This window comes from Eretmochelys imbricata, chromosome 14 (genome assembly GCF_965152235.1).
Source record: "Eretmochelys imbricata isolate rEreImb1 chromosome 14, rEreImb1.hap1, whole genome shotgun sequence".
Taxonomy (NCBI): domain Eukaryota; kingdom Metazoa; phylum Chordata; order Testudines; family Cheloniidae; genus Eretmochelys; species Eretmochelys imbricata.
In genome coordinates this window covers 42280321-42299555 of record NC_135585.1, presented here as the reverse complement: position 1 = coordinate 42299555, position 19235 = coordinate 42280321, and the positions used below count along the sequence as shown (strand labels likewise).

The following is a 19235-nucleotide window of genomic DNA, read 5'->3' as shown; positions in this document are numbered from 1 at the left end:
TATCAGCCATTTAAACAAAACAGAATCTAACGCATATCTAGCTAGATTACTTACTAAGTTCTAAGACTCCATTCCTTTTCTGTTCCCGGCAAAAACCTCACACAGATGGAGAGAACCTTTGTTTCTCCCCCGCTCCAGCTTTGAAAGTATCTTGTCTCCTCATTGGTCATTTTGGTCAGGTGCCAGCGAGGTTATCCTAGCTTCTTAACCCTTTACAGGTGAAAGGGTTTTTCCTCTGGCCAGGAGGGATTTTAAAGGGGTTTACCCTTCCCTTTATATTTATGACATGCCCCCCAAATCACAGATAGCGTGAAACGCTAGCTGTGATTTCTTCCTGGAGCTCTAGGAGAAAACAGAGTTAATAAGACACATGCACCTCTAAATGTACTACCAAGTATAAAAAGACTAACAATATTTTCCACATCTCAAGGACGATTTTAACCAGTTGATTCTGGGAAACTTTCACGGGAGAGTGCATCAGCCACTTTGTTAGAAGCTCCTGAGATGTGCTGGATGTCGAAATCAAAATCTTGGAGAGCTAAACTCCACCGAATATGTTTTTGTTATTTCCCGTGGCGGTATGAAGCCACTGTAGCGCAGCATGGTCGGTTTGCAGGTGGAAACGCCGTCCCCAAACATATGGGAGTAGCTTTTCCAGAGCGTAGACAATGGCGTAACATACTTTTTCACTGACTGACCAGTTGCTTTCCCTCTCAGACAGCTTCTTGCTGAGAAACACTACAGAGTGGAATTCTTGATCCGGTCCTTCTTGCATTAAAACTGCTCCCGCACCACGCTAGGACGCATCTGTGGTTACTAGGAATGGTTTGTCAAAGTCTGGGGCCCTTAGTACAGGGTCAGACATGAGTGTCGCTTTAAGCTGGTTAAAGGCCTTCTGACACTCTTTGGTCCACTGAATGGCATTTGGCTGTTCCTTTTTGGTTAGGTCTGTCAGTGGGGCGGCAATTTGGCTGTATTGTGGTACAAATCGCCTGTAATATCCGGCCAAACCTAAGAAGGATTGGACCTGTTTCTTTGACTTTGGGACAGGCCATTTTTGGATAGCATCCACTTTGGCCTGTAGGGGGTTGATAGTTCCTTGACCCACCTGGTGTCCAAGGTGAGTCACTCTGTTTACGCCTATTTGACACTTCTTATCCTTAACAGTTAGTCCTGCCTCCCTTATGCGCTCAAAGACTTTTTGTAGATGTTCCAGGTGTTCTGTCCATGAATCCAAAAATATGGCCACATCGTCAAGGTAGGCAATTGCATAGTCTCCTAATCCCGCTAGGAGACCATCTACAAGTCTTTGGAAGGTGGCGGGTGCATTTTGCAGCCCAAAAGGAAGTACATTAAATTCATACAGCCCGAGATGTGTGGTGAAGGCTGACCTTTCCTCGGCAGATTCATCTGGCGGTACCTGCTAGTACCCCTTGGTTAAGTCCATGGTAGAGATGAACTGGGCCCGTCCCAGTTTCTCTAATAGTTCATCTGTCCGTGGCATTGGAAAGTTGTCTGGGCGAGTTACAGCATTTAGCTTATGGTAGTCCACTCAAAAACATATCTCCCCATCTGGTTTGGGAACTAGAACCACTGGAGATGCCCAGGCACTGCCAGAGGGGCGGATTACCCCCATCTGTAGCATATCCTGGATCTCCCATTCTATAGCAGTTTTAGCTTGAGGAGACACCCGGTAAGGTTGGACCCTAATTGGGTGAGCATTGCCTGTGTCAATGGAGTGGTATGCCCGTTCAGTCAGTCCTGGGGTGGCTGAGAACGTTGGCGCATAACTAGTGCACAGCTCCTGGATCTGCTGTCTCTGCATACACCCAAGGGTCATGGAGAGGTTCACCTCTTCCACACCACCAGCACTTTTGCCTTCGTAGTAGACACCTTCAGGCCACTCAGCGTCATCTCCTCCCTGGGCTGTAAACTGACAAACTTTTAATTCTCTGGAATAAAAGGGCTTTAGAGAATTAATATGGTACACCTTAGGCTTTTGGTTGGAGATGGGGAATTCTATGAGATAATCAACAGCTCCCAGGTGCTCCTGGACCGTGAATGGCCCTTCCCATGACGCTTCCATTTTCTGGGCCTGGAGCGCCTTTAAGACCATGACCTGGTCTCCTACTATGCAGGAACACTCTCTGGCATGTTTATCATACCAGGCTTTTTGCTCTTTTTGAGCATCCTGTAGGTTTTCTTTAGCAAGGGCTAAAGAGGTTCGGAGGGTGTTTTGTAGGTTGGTTACAAAGTCCAGAATGTGAGAACCCCTTCCATTGCTGCTTCACCAACTGTAATGGCCCCTTAACCTCACAGCCATATACATATTCCTCAGCTCTCATACCCTAACGCCCCTACTCTACTTGCACTACATTGATGACATCTTCATCATCTGGACCCATGGAAAAGAAGCCCTTGAGGAATTCCACCATATTTCAACAATTTCCATCCCACCATCAACCTCAGCCTGGACCAGTCCACACAAGAGATCCACTTCCTGGACACTACGGTGCTAATAAGTGATGGTCACATAAACACCACCCTATACTGGAAACCTATTGACTGCTATGCTATTGGCCTTGATAGAACTACCTGCCCGTGGTGACCATGGTACAGGACAGCCCTCAGGACATACGAAGGCAGCTCCAGATCCGGGAGCAGCTTCCCTTTGCTGGCAGAGACCTTGCAGGTTGAGGGGGGGTGAGACAGGCACTAACATGGGCATGGAAGTTTGGGGAACAGGACAGAGGCCGGGGCTGGGCGTGGAGGGCAGGGACCTGGGAAGAAAGAGAGAAGATCAACCACTTTCTGAATGTGGGTCAGGATTATCCCCACTTTAGAGAGTGGGAAATTGAGGTGCCACGTGGGAGCGGGATTGACGTTTGGCTGAGCGTCTGAAGAATCGCTACAGCTAAAATAGAAAAGCTATTAAGTGTCAGAAGAAGATGAATCATGGAATTCAGAGTTCAGGGCTGACCAGCAAAGATGTCGTATATGTCATAAACCAGTCTGCGCTCTGCCACCTCCCTGGTCTCGGAGACAGGGGTCCATCCCTTGGACAGGGGTTAAAAAATCTTTCTCTCAGACACACAACTGTGAATAGTTTGGAAAACAAACCCTACTTATAATGTTGTTCACTGGCCCTGCTAGAAACTCCACCCTCCAACCATTGTGAACCAGGACCAGAGACACCATTCCCCTCTCCTGTCTACAGGTACCTGTGCACTTGCAGACATTGCAGCTGGCACATGCATTGGTGCAGGCTCTGTCACAGAGCTGGATGAATCACCCTGCTGGCCCACATACCCAGCATTCTCTCCCTGAGCAATCCGTCCCGCTGTCTGCTCCACCTCTCTTCATCCAGGAACCTCTAGAGCAGTCTCTCTTGATGGATTGTGTCCTTCTTCTCCTTGGCACTTTTGGAAGCCAGGTGCTTTTGGCTTCTCTTTGCCTCTATTGGCAAACCTCCTGCACGGTCCTCGTCCTTCTGGCCCACTGCTGGCCACTTGTAGCACCCGCAGTCCCACGCAGCAGTCTTGGCCCAGCAGGCGTGCAAGTGTCTTCCAGTGGAAGGAAACAGAGGCTATATTCATTGTACTGCCTGGGGTGGGGGGAAGAATCCCTCACTTTGCTTTCTGTCTGTCCACACTGTGGAATGCTTCTAGATCACTCTTTCATAAATTCTCGTGTACTCTCCATCTCACTTCCGTCCCTGGAAGATTCACAGAGGCACAAGCAACCTGTCTGCCGACAGTGGCCAATGCCAGGTTCTCCAGAGGGAATGAACAGAACAGGTATTCATCAAGTGATCCATCTCCCGTTGACGTTTCCAGCTTCTGGCAAACAGAGACTAAGGACACCATTGCTACCCATACTGCTTAATAGCCATTGATGGACCTTTCCTTCATCAATGTCTAGAGTTATTTTTTGAACCCTGTCATAGTCTTAGTGTTCACAACATCCCCTGGCAAAGAGTTTCACGGGTTGACTGAGCATCAACCTCTTGTTTTACTTTAAATCAATTACAGATAATTAAGACGCTGGATCTGGCTGACGCAGGGTAGGCTGAAGTTGTGTTTTGGGGACCTTTACCAATCCTGGCTCTGACTTTGGGGAATCCCTTAATATTTTAGAACTATCAGAAAACCAAGTAATTTTCCAGGCATGTGATAGGATCGCATCAGAGTACGCGGAGGAGCTATTGAGGGCACTGGTGTGTGAACAGCACATCAATGAGTGCAATAGTTTTATGAGATACCGGGGACAAGGGGAGGGTGACCTACAAAAGCTCTCTCTACCCAAACATTTGAAAAAGTCACCCAGAATTCATGCTTCAAAAAAAAATTCTGACTATCACCTTCCAGGAGCAGAAGGAAATCAGGACAAAAAGTAACAAACTTTTGAATTAGAATGCAGTCTTCTGCAGGCTGCAGAGTGGATTCTCTCTTACCCTCCTCCTGAGCCCAGCAACAGAGATGCCAGGATGACACAGGGCAAAAGAATGTCTGCTGCATGAAGCATCACCTAAAGTCACCTTCCAAGGAGTTCAAGAGAAACCAGGATAAAATCAAGGATTCAAAATTCCTATTGTTACTGCTAGGTGGGGTAATAATTTGCTACCCAAAGAATACACCTGAAGAATTAGATAAAAGTACCAATAGAACAAAAAGCTCGACTTGCAAAAATAGCCCCTCAGGCCTGCTAGGCTTGTTAGCCGTTAACAGTATGGAAAGCTGTACCTTCAAGGGTTTCCCCCCTCTGTTTGGACTTGTGATGAGGAATACAAATCCCACACTGGGCAAGAAGGGGTTAAGGAGCTTCTCTGGCCTCAGCCAGACCCACCCCAACACATCTGCAGGGTAGGCACAGACCGGAGGGAGGATTTAAAAGGGAGCAGAACAGCTCACTTGTGGGCAGACCTGGCAAGAGGAAGGTCCTTTATCTGGCAGATCCTGAGGGAAGGCTGGCTCTGTCCCTCAGCAACTGCCTGAAGGTCCCCCCTGACATGGGCGGCGAGTTCTATGGGTCTGTGGAGCCCGGGCACCAGGAATATTCCTGTCCCAGAGGCCCGGCTCCACCAAAGTTTCCAACCTCCCACACACACACACACTCCCCCCGCACTTCCCCCGGCCCCACCTGCTGCCCCCGGGCAATTTAAAACAGCCCGGCGGCTCCCGCCGCCACCCACAGCGCAGCGGGGCTGAGCGGCTTCCTGCGCGCTCGTTGGAACTTTTGCACCGAGTTTTCAGTTTCTTTAAAAAAGAATCCCAAAATGTTTGAGGGAAGCAGACAGGTTCTAAGATGTTGTTGTTGGCGGTATTGTTTAGCTGAAAAAACAATCTCCATTAAAAAGAACCCAGCTGAAAATTTCCAACCAGCAGTAAATGTTAAATAAATTGGGGAACATTAATATTGCCTGATAAGAGCCTGATTTCAAACTCATTGATTCGATCTCATCTCTGTGATTTCTTTTTCAAGGGGAAAGTTGCGTGGAGGTAACAATTGAATAAGCAGTAAAGTTGGCAGCACACAGAATGTTTTTTACAGAAGAGCCCCTTTAAACCCTGGCTTAGAGTTGAACCAAGCAGCCAAAGCCTGTCTATCCTGACCCCATTCAAGGACACACGGGAGCTGACTGGGAGTAGAAGCCAGAGTTCCTGGCCTAGCTCCACACTGCTGCTGGCTGAGTATAAATGGTGTAAATGGGTGTACAGAACTTACACAGAAGACACAGAAGACACGGGGCTGTGTTGGCATTTTATTCTATTAGATTCATGCCCAAGTGGTAAGCTTGGTGATGGTCGCAATGGAGGGACCTTCTTTGCAAGAACTGTTGGATTTGGAGCGTGCTTTGTTCCATCCTTCATACTGCATTTTATCAAGCCACACCTTGTGCCGAATCCTCAGATTGGGTAAAGTGATGAAGGAGGTTACACAAGTGTGATAATATTACCGATTGATTGTCAGAGGTGAGGAGCACTAAGAACACCTAGTCATTGTAAGTGATGAGTTCTATGTACCTTTGACATTCCTAGAATGAGATATTAGGGAAAGGAGAAACAGGGCCATTCCCTCTGCCACTCTAGTCCTGATCATTGTCCTTCTCATTCCCTCCACAGCCATCACACAGTGTACTGAGGAAGAAAATGTCCAACCAAACCTCCATGATCAAATTCTTTCTCCTGGGATTCTGTGATGTTCAGGAGCTGCAGATTTTACAAAGCAGTGGTGTTTCTACTGCTTTACCTGATATCCCTGCTGGGGAACCTTCTCATCATCACAGCCAGAGCCCTTGACCGCCACCTTCACAACCCCATGTACTTCTTCCTGATGAATCTGTCCATCCTAGACTGTGGTTCCATCTCTGTCACCATTCCCAAATCTATGGCCAATTCCCTCATGAACACAAAATCGATTTCTTATTCTGGATGAGATACCCAAATCATTTTTTTCTTATTCTTTGTTTCAGCAAATTTTCCCTTTTGACCATCATGCTGTATGATCGATACATCGCCATCTGCCAACCATTGCACTTGGAGAAAGTAGTGAACAGGAGAGCTTTCGTCCAAATGGCAGCCAGTGCCTGGATCAGTGTTATTCTCTACTCCGCAGTGCACACCAGGAACACGTTTGCAATATCCTTCTGTGGAGGCAACGTGGTGGACCAGTTCTTCTGTGAAATCCCCCAGCTCCTCCACCTTGCCTGCTCTGACTCGTATCTCAGGGAAATTGTTGTTATTTCTTTTCACGTGCTTTTAGGTTTAATCTGCTTTGCTTTTATAATTGTGTCATATGTTCAGACCTAAAAAACAGTGCTGAAAATCCCTTCGAAGCAGGGCAAGCGTAAAGCCCTCTCCACCTGCCTCCCTCACCTCACTGTGGTCTCCTTATTCCTTTTCATGGGCACCTTTGCCTTCCTGAAACCAACCTCCAACTCGACCTCAGATCTGAATCTCTTGGTGGCTGTTCTCTATTCTGTGTTGCCTCCAATGATGAATCTGATCAGCTACAGCATGAGAAACAAGGAAATGAAAGGTGCACTGAGTAAACTGATAGGTTGGAGGTTATTCAGCAAGAATATAATGTCTATATTTCTCATAGAATCATAGAATCACAGAATATCAGGGTTGGAAGGGACCCCTGAAGGTCATCTAGTCCAACCCCCTGCTCGAAGCAGGACCAATTCCCAGTTAAATCATCCCAGCCAGGGCTTTGTCAAGCCTGACCTTAAAAACATCCAAGGAAGGAGATTCCACCACCTCCCTAGGCAACGCATTCCAGTGTTTCACCACCCTCTTAGTGAAAAAGTTTTTCCTAATATCCAATCTAAACCTCCCCCACTGCAACTTGAGACCATTACTCCTCGTTCTGTCATCTGCTACCATTGAGAACAGTCTAGAGCCATCCTCTTTGGAACCCCCTTTCAGGTAGTTGAAAGCAGCTATCAAATCCCCCCTCATTCTTCTCTTCTGCAGGCTAAACAATCCCAGCTCCCTCAGCCTCTCCTCATAAGTCATGTGTTCTAGACCCCTAATCATTTTTGTTGCCCTTCGCTGGACTCTCTCCAGTTTTTAAAAATCCGTCTTGTAGTGTGGGGCCCAAAACTGGACACAGTACTCCAGATGTCACCAATGTCGAATAGAGGGGGACGATCACGTCCCTCGATCTGCTCGATATGCCCCTACTTATATAACCCAAAATGCCAATGGCCTTCTTGGCAACAAGGGCACACTGCTGACTCATATCCAGCTTCTCGTCCACTGTCACCCCTAGGTCCTTTTCCGCAGAACTGCTGCCTAGCCATTCGGTCCCTAGTCTGTAGCGGTGCATTGGATTCTTCCGTCCTAAGTGCAGGACCCTGCACTTATCCTTATTGAACCTCATCAGATTTCTTTTGGCCCAATCCTCCAATTTGTCTAGGTCCTTCTGTATCCTATCCCTCCCCTCCAGCGTATCTACCACTCCTCCCAGTTTAGTATCGTCCGCAAATTAGGGTTAGTTAGGGATTGGTCCTGCTCTGGGCAGGGGGTTGGACTAGATGACCTCCAGAGGTCCCTTCCAACTCTGATATTCTATGATTCTATGAACAGTTATGTTTTGAGAACTATCAGTTAGCCAGTTTTTAATCAATTTACTGTTGTTTTTGTGTAGTGTTATTTTTTTTAAATAGTGTGATGTTACCCTGAATCAAACCTTTAGAAAAATGCAAGTCTATTACATAAACACCATTGCCTTTATCAATCAGAAATGTCACAGTTAAATCAACTTCATTTGATAAAAAACATTCTGTGAAAACATATTGATCACCATTAATTGAAATTCTTTCTCCCTTGTAATTCCTTTTTGTTGAAATATGACCATTTTCAAAATTGAAATTTTTGTAAAGAACTGTTGATTTAGTGAATTTTTGTTTTCTTTTTTTAATTAAATTTTTCATTTCAATTTTTGACAACATTTAAATGGAAAACTTTGTAAAAACGTTATTGAATTGTTTCCATTTACCAACATGTAGGACCCCCAAACTTAGAACCCTTAAAAAGGGAAATAAGTTTGATTTTTTGAAATTCTTCACTAATTAAAAAAAAAATCCACCATCGTTGTTCATCATTCTGTATTTCCTGCATGTTGTTCTTCAGTCTGCTGTATAATAATATTTCAGCTATTGAACCAGGAAACAGACACAATGTCGTGTGAGTTGGCCAACCAGTCATACATCACAGATAATGAAAACTCTGGAGTTGCTACAAATTTAAACTTAGAACAAACTTCTGAGTGCAGATTCAGTGTCACTAAGGTCTTGATCCTGCACAAGCTTTGTGCCCAAGCTTTCTTTCCTAGTGTGAGTAGTCCCGTTAGAGTCAACTGGACGACTCAAAATAATATAATTTAGCACTTGAGTAAGGATCTCAGGATGGGGGCCTAAATGTGAATTGCTAAAAGTAATGTCCACATAGGGCCTGATCTAAAGGCCATTTAATTGAGTTGAAAGATATTCTTTGATGCCAATGGGTTGTTGATGAGACCTCTTGAGAGATTTTAAGGGACAGATTTTCAAAAGTATTTGTAGCTACCACTGAAATCAATGGGATTTTGGTGCCTCGTCTGCTAAAGTGCTTTGGAAAAGCCCACTAAACAACTATCTGCATCTTTAGACACCTAAATATCTTTGAAAATATGCCCCTTAGGAGCTCACGTCCGGTAGATTTTCAATAAAAATTAGGCTCCTAGAAGTTAGATCTTTAATGGTATTTAGGGGCCTATCTGAATCTTTAGGTGCCTAAATTCCTTTGCAAATCTGGCCCTTAGGCACTTCTGAACATTTTACCCAAATACCAAAGTTGTAAATGTAAAATTGGAACCAGGATTAAAAGAACAACAACAAGGACAGTTACTACCAAAGGGAACATGAGCACAGGCTGAGAATCAGACCCAGTAACATCTAAGCCATTCAAAAACAACTTCATGGCCCACTGAATACCTTCCATAAAGCCTCCTTCACCTCTTTGTTTCTCAGACTGTCAATGAAGAGGTTGAACAGTGGAGTTACAATGGTGTTCAAAGTGTTGACAGTCTTGTTCATGTCCAAGGCATTCTGTCTGGAAGGCCTGACATACAGGAAGATGGTGGAGCTGTACCATATAATCACAAGAGTGAGATGGGCAGAGCAAGTGGAAAAGGCCTTTTGCTGGCCTTGGGCTGACAGGATTCTCAGTATGGTGGAGAGGGTGTAAATGTAGGAGACCAGAGTTATTGAACATGATCCCAGGATGACGATGATCGAGATGATAAAAGCTGCCATCTCATCACATAGGTGTCTGTGCAGGAGAGAACGATGAAGGAATCTATGCTGCAGAAGAAACGAGTAATGACATTAGTGCCACAGAAGGACAATCTAACTCTCAGAGATTCTGGGATAGAAATAGCCAGGAAACTACACACCCAGGAGCCAAGGGCCAGCTGAGCAGACAAGATGCTGTTCATGATGGTGCTATAGTGCAATGGGTAGCAAATAGCCAGATAGCAGTCATAGGCCATGGCAGAGAAGAGGAAATATTCTGTGCCCCGCAAAGAGAAAATGAAGAATATCTACAGGATGCAGCTACTAAAGGGGATGGTTCTGCTTTCCCCCAGGAAAATCGCAATGGTCTTGGGAACACAGGCTGTGGTGTATCATATCTCCAGCAAGGAGAGGTTGCAAAGGAAGAAGTACATGGGGGTGCAGAGTTGATGGCTGGCCCTCACTAGGACTAGGATGGCAACATTTCCTGCAGCTGTCAGGACATACATCATGGTAAACACCACAAAAAGAGATATCTGCAAATATTGACTACCGGGGAAGCCCAGAAGGATAAATTCCTGTATCCTGGACTGGTTTTCCTTCTCTATTCCAGTCACAGGCTCCATCTGTCAAGACAAAAGAGACCATAATTCAGGAGAAGCTTTGTTACATGGATTATTAGACATCACAGGTACAGTTTTCAAGGGTGCCTGTCAAGGTTCCTTCCCCACTCTGAACTCTAAGGTACTGATGTGGGGACCTGCATGAAAGACCCTCTAAGCTTATTCTTACCAGCTTAGGTTAAAAAAATTCCCCAAGGTACAAACTTTGCCTTGTCCTTGAACCCTATGCTGCCACCACCAAGCGTGTTACACAAAGAACAGAGAAAGAGCGCACTTGGAGAAGTCTTCCCCCAAAATATCCCCCAAGCCCTACACCCCCTTTCCCGGGGAAGGCTTGATAAAAATCCTCATCAATTTGTACAGGTGAATACAGACCCAAACGCTTGGAACTTAAGAACAATGAAAAAGCTATCAGGTTCTTAAAAGAAGAATTTTAATGAAAGAAAAGGTAAAAGAATCACCTCTGTAAAATCAGGATGGTAAATACCTTACAGGGTAATCAGATTCAAAACATAAAGCATCCCTCTAGGCAAATCCTTAAGTTACAAAAAGACACAAAAACAGGAATATACATTCCATCCAGCACAGCCTATTTTACCAGCCATTAAACAAAAGGAAATCTAATGCATTTCTAGCTAGATTAATTACTAACTTTTTACAGGAGTTCTGAGTTGCATTCCTGATCTGTTCCCAGCAAAAGCATCACACAGACAGAAAGACCCTTTGTTCCTCCCCCTCCAGCTTTGAAAGTATCTTGTCTCCTCATTGGTCATTTTGGTCAGGTGTCAGCAAGGTTATCTTAACTTCTTAACCCTTTACAGGTGAAAGGGTTTTGCCTCTGTCCAAGAGGGATTTTATAGCACTGTATACAGAAAGGTGGTTACCCTTCCCTTTATATTTATGACAGTGCCTAAATGATATAGAAGCCTAAATCCCATTACAAAATCATGCAAGTTGCTTCGGAGCCTAAGAGCTAGAGTTTCAAAAGTGTTTAGATGTCAATGGTGCTGAGTGACAAAAATGCTTAAGCAGGTTAGGCACCTAATCTGGTGAGGGGTTTCTGAAAATCCCACTCACCATCTATCTGAAGCTTTAGACATCTTCATACTTTTGAAAATCTAACTCTGAAAGATTAAAGCTCTTTTGAAAATTGGATGTAGGCTCTCAAGTCACCCAGGGCCAGATTTTAAATGGCATTTAGGCATGTAGTGGGATTTTCAAAAACACCAAGGCACCTAAACTCATTGATTTCATTGATTCATAGATTGCAAAGCTAGAAGGGACCATTGTGATCATCTAGTCTGACCTTCTGTATAACACAGGACATAGATCTTCTCCAAAATAATTTGTAGAGCAGATCTTTTAGAAAAACATCCAATCTTAATTAAAAAATTCTCAGTGATGGAGAATCCACCATGACTGGTAGTAAATTGCTCCAAAAGTTAATTACTCTCACTGTACGCCTTATTTCCAGTCTTATTTTGCCTAGCTTAAACTTCCAGCCATTGTATGGTGTTATCCCTTTCTATGCTAGACTGAAGAGACCATGAAGGAATTTATAGACTGTGGTTAATTCACCCATTAACCTTCTTTTTGTTAAGCTAAATAGATTGAGCTCCTTGGGTCTGTCACTATAAGGCATGCTTCCTAAACTTTTAATCATTCTCATGGCTCTTCTCTGAACCCTCTCCAATTGATCAACATCCTTTTTGAATTGTTCACACGAGAACTGGACATAGTCTTTTTCCTGTTTATGCATCCAAGAATTGCATTAGTCCTTTTGGCACAGCATCACACTGGGAGCTCATGTTCAAGTGATTATCCACCATGACCGTCAAATCTTTTTCAGAATCACTATTTCCCACAATAGAGTTCCCCATCCGACAAGTATGTCCTACATCTTTGTTCCTAGATGTAGACATTCACATTTAGCCATAGTAAAATTATATTGTTTGCTTGCGCCCAGCTTACCAAGCGATCCAGATCGCTCTGTAACCCTGTCCTCTTCATTATTAACTACTTCCTCATTTTTGTGTCATTTGCAAACTTTATCAGTGATGAGTTTATGTCATCTTCCATATCATTAAAAAATGTTAAATAGAGTTAGGATATGAACAGAACCCTCTTGGACCCCACTGGAAACATACCTGTTCCAAAACAATTCCCTTTAACAATTGCATTTTGAGACCTAATTGTGAGCCAGCTTTTAGTCCATGTATTCTGTGCCATGTTATTTTTTTATCCTTCTAGTTGTTTAGTCAAAATGTCATGCAGCACCAAGTCAAATGCCATAGAGAAGTCTATTTTATCAACACTATTGCCTTTATCAATCACAACTGTAATGTCATCAAAAATGATACCAAGTTAGTTTGACAGGATCTATTTACCATAAACCCATGTTAAATGACATTAATTATATTACTTTATTTCTTTATTAATTGAGTCCCTTATCAGTGTAACGATGCTGGTTCTGGTGGGACCCAATGGAGAGTGCCCATTCAGAACAAATTGCTTCAAGCAGGGCAGTTACAGCCCAAGGCTGGGGTTTCTGTGCACACCAAGGCAAAGCAAACCAGCCAGACAGAGAAGACTTTGCTTTTGCCCCACTGGCTAACCACAAGTCACACAAGCAATTCCCTTAGACACCCCAGTTTCCCAGTATCACCACCAGTGCCACTCGTTATGGGGACAAATGGTGATGAAAACAAATAGCCCAGTAAAAGAAAAAAGGTTCTCTCCATCCCAAAGGACCAAGCCCCAGACCCAGGTCAATATACAAATCAGATCTGAGCCACAAATCACGCAGTTGCCAATCCTTTAGAATCTAAAATCTAAAGGTTTATTCATAAAAAGTAAAGATATAGACGAGAGCTAGAATTGGTTCAATGGAATCAATGACATACAGTGATGGCAAAGCTCTTGGTTCAGGTTTGCAGCAGTGAGAGAATAAACTGCAGGTTCAAATCAAGTCTCTGGAGAACATCCACAGCTGGGATGGATCTTTCAGTCCTTGGTTCAAAGCTTCAGTGTAGCAAAGTCCCTCCAGAGGGATGAAGCAGGATTGAATACAAGATGGAGGAGCTGCAGTAGCTTTTTATAGTCTCTTGCCATGTGGTCTTTCTTTCTTTGTGCCAAAGAAAAGCTGTCCATCACATGGCCTGGAATCAGAGTTCTGTCCATAGGAAGGTCCCTGCATACCTTGCTGAGTCCCAAGGTGTGTCTGCCTTCTCTCAGTGGGTCAATTGTATATCTGGTGGTCCTTAATGGGCCATCAAGCAGGCTAGGCAGAACTGACACCAACTTGCCTGGGGTGTCACGGAGAAGCGTAGCATAAGTTTGCAATACAGACGGTATAGAGCCAATATTCATAACTTTAACTACAAAAATAATACACACAAATAGACAGCATAATCAGCACCAGCAAACCATAACCTTGTCTTTGACACCTTATTTGACTCCCTTTATACAAGATTTGGTGCCACTACAGGACTTTGGTTGCAACAATGATCTATACGGTCCCAGCTTATGTCAATAACCTCACAATCAGCCACTCCCTTATCTTGCCTGACAGGCCTATAATTACCTTGGTCCTCCCATTTACCCTTTTTCAATATTGGCACAACATTAGCTTTCTTCCAGAGTTTCAACAGTAAAGGCCCAGTGAGCTCCTCAACCAGCATTTTTAAAACTCCTGGATGCGGGTTATCTGGATCTGCTGATTTAAAAATGTCTAACTTTAGTAGCTTCTGTTTAACATCCTCCTGAGGTACTAGTGGATTTGAGTGGGTTTTAGCCACCTCGATGCTATTGAAAATCCCACTAGGTGCCTAAATACCTATAAAAATCTGGCCCTTAGCTGCTGTTGAAAATTTTACCCCACCCCACACAGTGACCAAATTCATTTGGTCCACAGATTTTCTAACATCTGGAGAAACAAAGGATACTTTGTATTGAATTCTGTTTTTCTAAGTCCTCCTGATGAGAAACAATCTCATCATCCATGGGAGTGGACGCTTCCCTCTGTATGTAAATAGCAGCAATAGGGAAATCCAGGACTCTGAGGGTGAAAACCAACACACCAAATCAGTTTTCCATCTCTACCCCAGTCTTGAATTCTGTAGGTCACAAGAGATGCTCATGGAGTTAAACAGTTAAAATGCATTATTGGATGTTCCTTGAATGTTCAAGTCAGAATCCTAGTGCCTGAATAATTATTACCACCTCCCCTATCTCCCGAAGCCTCAATCAGCTACAACTTACATCTAGAGTTTGTCAAGAAACAGGGCAAGGGAAGGGAAGGGGATCCTGATCATTTCATCATTTTTCCCATTGACATTTGAAAAGTTGATGGCACTTTTGATCTACTAATTGTTCATTCAATCTTCAGCCAGTGCTATTCCTTGTCAAAAGTCCCTCCATGCTCTTAGCTGGGATTTTCAAAGGGGTTTAAGAGAGTTTGGTACTCAATACCCATTGAACTCCATTAGGTTATGGACACACGGCATGTAGAATTTCCCTTGATTCTGGATGTCCATATTTAAGGGATGATCTTGATTTGCACTCTGGAGAATCACTGATATGCAAATCCCATTTTAACAGATCTATGGAATTTAGCATGAAGAAGAATAGGAAGAAAAATATCCCAGTTTCCCTGAAAATTTCCTTTCTTCTAATATTAAGGTAAATGGGTCAGTCTTGTCCTCTGCTATTTTCTCCTTCATGAATCTCTGCTGTGCTCTGCGGCAGGCAGGACTTGTCTTTGTTCCTCAAAGGCTCTACGATGAACATTTTACATTGGTATATTCCAAGGCAGAGAATCATAATCTCTAGTTCCAGCACAATATTGCCAAACTTGAACTCCTAATCTTTTCTCCTAGATCCTCCCTCATTTTCCATTCTCCAGCTCATTTCAGTACTCAGCTACCCTTCCCAATACACACCTTTGGAACACTGGGGTTATTTATGTATCTTCTTCTGAGTCCAGGACCATGATTTTTGTCTTTGATGAAGATTTTCAGAGGCAAAGAGGGCAATTCTGTGGCCCAACTCCCATTGAAAATCCTTTGACAATCTCCCCCTTTGTATCGAACATGAAAACTGATTTTACATTTTGCCCAGGATCAAATTCTAACAACCAAGGAACAGACGTCATGACTAGGCTTGGAAGGATTAGATTTGTATTGGTGAATGTTGGTAAATGTCGATTTCACCACACACACACACACATACAAAATGATGAAAATGTATTTCCATCGATAATGCTCAAAATTTACAGATAGGAAAAGTAAGAAAAATATTGCGGGAGAACTTATTAGAGTCAAAATCCAGTTATTTAGACTTTTGAATTAAGCTTACAAATGGATTAGTGAATGAACAGTAAAAACAGGTATGATCTGTTGAATTAAGGATATTTACTTTCTATAGTTTAACACGTGATGCTGACAATTTGTACAATTTAGTAAGTAATCTGGCTAGGTATGTGTTAGATTATGATTTCTTTAAATGGCTGAGAAAATAGCTGTGCTGAATAGAATGGATATTCCTGTCTGTGTGCCTTTTTGTAACTTAAGGTTTTGCCTAGAGGGATTCTCTGTGTTTTGAATCTAAGTACCCTGTAAGGTATTCACTGTGGCAGTTCAATGATGAGACAGAACACAGCTTTATGCAAGCAAGCAGGCTGGTCAGCTGAGATGGGCTGTTCTGCCCCCCGCCTTCCACCTTCTCCTTTTATTATATTTCTCCCCCCTAAACATTACACACTGCTACCGCAAAAAGATACACAAAGGAATGTATGACGTTGATTAATATACTTATTTACCATCTTTTATCCACTACAATCCTGGTTCTCAGGCCTTGAGCCCAGGCTAAGAAAGCTTCCCACAGTCACTGTGCCAATAATCAAGTTCTCATGGTTCATATCTAGCCCTTGTCCTTGGATAGAGCAATGTGTGCATTGCTTCTACAAAACAGTCAGGGTGTGCCCTGCCTGCTTCCAGGTGGAATAACTAAACATGAACCCTTCATCCCCCCGTTTTTTATTTAATGATATTCGGCCATCTCATGGTAGCCGTCAATTTGTTTTGTCATGCTATTTAACTCCCAGACAGACAAGGACATAACTTGGGGAGCTTTCCAGGGCGAAATTTCACAAAGTCTTAACAAGGAAGGAATACATTGTACACAGCAGCAGCAAAAAATAAACCCAATGATTACAAACACAGTATAACCGAAAAGCTGTCGCAGCCATTCTAGAGAGGGCAGCCAACCTGTAAGCCAATTCCAAAAACCCTCAAACCCCAGATCTTGGCGTATGTGTGTTGTAAGATTGGCCAATTCAGCCAGTCTAGTTTCTATGGAGCGACTATTATCAATTAAATTAAAGCAACACATGTGCTGAAACGTGGAGCAGCCTAGATGGTGTTTCAGGAGCAGAAAATCAATGGCTGCTCTGTTATCCAAGATTGCATCCCTTAATTCGTGTTGTTCTGTGTTAAGTAAGGCAATAGCCTGGGATGTTGTATTAATTGCCCTTGCTGCAAAGCATGCCAGTTTATTTAAAGTTCTGGCTGAATACATGGCAAGCACGGGGACCCCAACAATAGAGGCCGCTAAAGCAGTATACTCAGCAAGACTAAAAAGCTCAACATCTGCAATACAATCATCTGAAAGGGGTACACTTCTTCTACTATGTTTTTGACCGGCAAAAGGCAATATAAGTGTCATTCTACTAAGACAGCAAAGGGTGCCATCACTTAAGTTTGCAGGAATATAATGAAAGGTGCGTGAACCGCAAGTAAAAAACCATCCTGATGGTAGGATGATATGGCCATAATTGTATGAAACATTAACAGCATGGGAACAATTTAAAAGGGGTTGAGAAATTTTTCGACAGCCCAAGGGCACCTTTGTACGAGTGCAGTTAACTACACGCGCACAGGTGACATTGTCAGCCCCGGCCGGGTACGGTGTGTGGAGGGATATAGCCGTGCGAGGCAGAGTATAGTTGGCCGGGCCCCAATTAGCCATGCTAGAGTACTGGGAAGAAAGATTCGCATAAGCAGAAAACAGTGTCTTATTTTCCATCTCCTCAGGGTGATGACATACTGGAATAAGGCATGTACCTAACAAATCTCCGGCAGCTACAGAATTAGATAGACAAAAGTGGGTAACATTTGCTATGGAAGCCAATCTTTCCCATATGTTATATGTCATTCGGGCTCGTAACGGGGGAAGCGCTTCCGAGCCAACCCCTACAGGAAATAGCAGGCACAAAAGGCACACAATCATCACAGAATTAGCAGTAATTTGGGCGAGAATCGTCACAAACAAAGTCTCAGGAGTCTCTGGCTGTTGATCTGCTGCCAGTTTTCGTTGGGCCGCAGCGACCGACGCTTTTACTGCTCCCCATGTCACGGGCCGGTTTGGGACACTACGCCTCCTCCGTTTCCGTCCCGTCGTTGTCGCCTCGGGGGCAACGCGGTCTCCTCCAAAGTCAGCTGAAACTCTGGTATGGGATTCGACAGCCCCTGGTGCCATGCCATGTTGTTTAAGTGCCGGTCGCACACACCGAGCTGAAACCCACAACGGTCCTGCAGGGAGAGACACAGCAGCATATCCCCGACCCCAAGTGATTAGAGGTACTGGGCCCAGCCACTGTGGATCGGGCAGCTGATGGTAAAAGACACGCGGTCTTTCCAGTACCTCAGATTTGTGAAAATGCCGATCCGCAGGGGTCTGCTGATCTGCATTCAGCGTTAAATTATTTAAAGTAAACAAGAGAATATGCATTTGTTGTTGAATGTCTCCTAAGGGTCGGAGACGCAGCTCCCCTTGTTTTAATTGTTTATCAAGCAAGGTTTTGAGTGTGCGATTGGCACGTTCAACAATGGCTTGGCCCGTGGAATTATAAGGGATTCTGTGTTTAAGATGGACGTCCCAGCGAGTACAAAAGGTGGAGAGGGCTGCAGAGCAGTAGGCTGGGGCATTATCTGTTTTAATTTGGCAGGGGCAACCCATAACGGTAAAGCAGGCCAGCAAATGGTAAATAACTTTGTTAGTGGCTTCCCCACGTTGTGGGGTTGCCCAAAGGAAGCCCGAATAAGTATCAACGGAAACATGTAAAAACGAATAGGGGCGGAATTGTGGCACATGAGTAACATCCATTTGCCACAGCTGATTTGCTTCGGTACCTCTGGGGTTAACGGCATAAGAAAAGGTAGGAGCAGCAGCAGCACAGTGGGGGCAGGAACGAACAATGGAACGTGCATGATCAGCAGGAATGTGAAACTGCCGGGCCAAAACAGAGGCAGACTGATGAAAAAAGGCATGGCTTTCAATGGGGTCAGAAAAAAGGGAATTTACCTGACCACGCAACGCGTGATCGGCGCGTGCATTGCCCTCAGTGAGTGGCCCAGGCAGAGGGGTATGACTGCGAATATGGGCAACAAAGTAAGGGAAATGATGAGTGGCAATAAGATGCTGCAAAGACAAAAACAGGCGAAGGAGGTCCGCATCAACCTGAGGGGTAATGAGGGCAAGGGGTAAATGATCAATTACCTGATAAACATAATGGGTATCCACAATTAAATTAAAGGGACAATCAGCAAAAAGTTGAAAGGCCAAAATAACAGCAGCCAATTCTGAAGGCTGTGCAGAACGCTGAGGCAGTGTAAAACGAGAATGCCAACGAGGGGGGTCACCCAACTGATAAGTGACTACCCCTCGGTGGGGAGAGCCATCAGTAAAAAGAGTGACAGCGGAAACAATGGGTTGAGAGCGGCTAAGACGATGAACAATTAGGGGCACCTTTTGGGTAATGACCAACCGAGGAT

The 19235-nt window shown here is 44.2% G+C and overlaps 1 pseudogene; it reads right to left on the bottom strand.

Annotated features, from left to right (window-relative positions):
* Window positions 1–9463: 9463 nt before the first annotated feature.
* LOC144274069 (olfactory receptor 6F1-like) lies at window positions 9464–10407 on the bottom strand (annotated as a pseudogene).
* Window positions 10408–19235: the final 8828 nt, after the last annotated feature.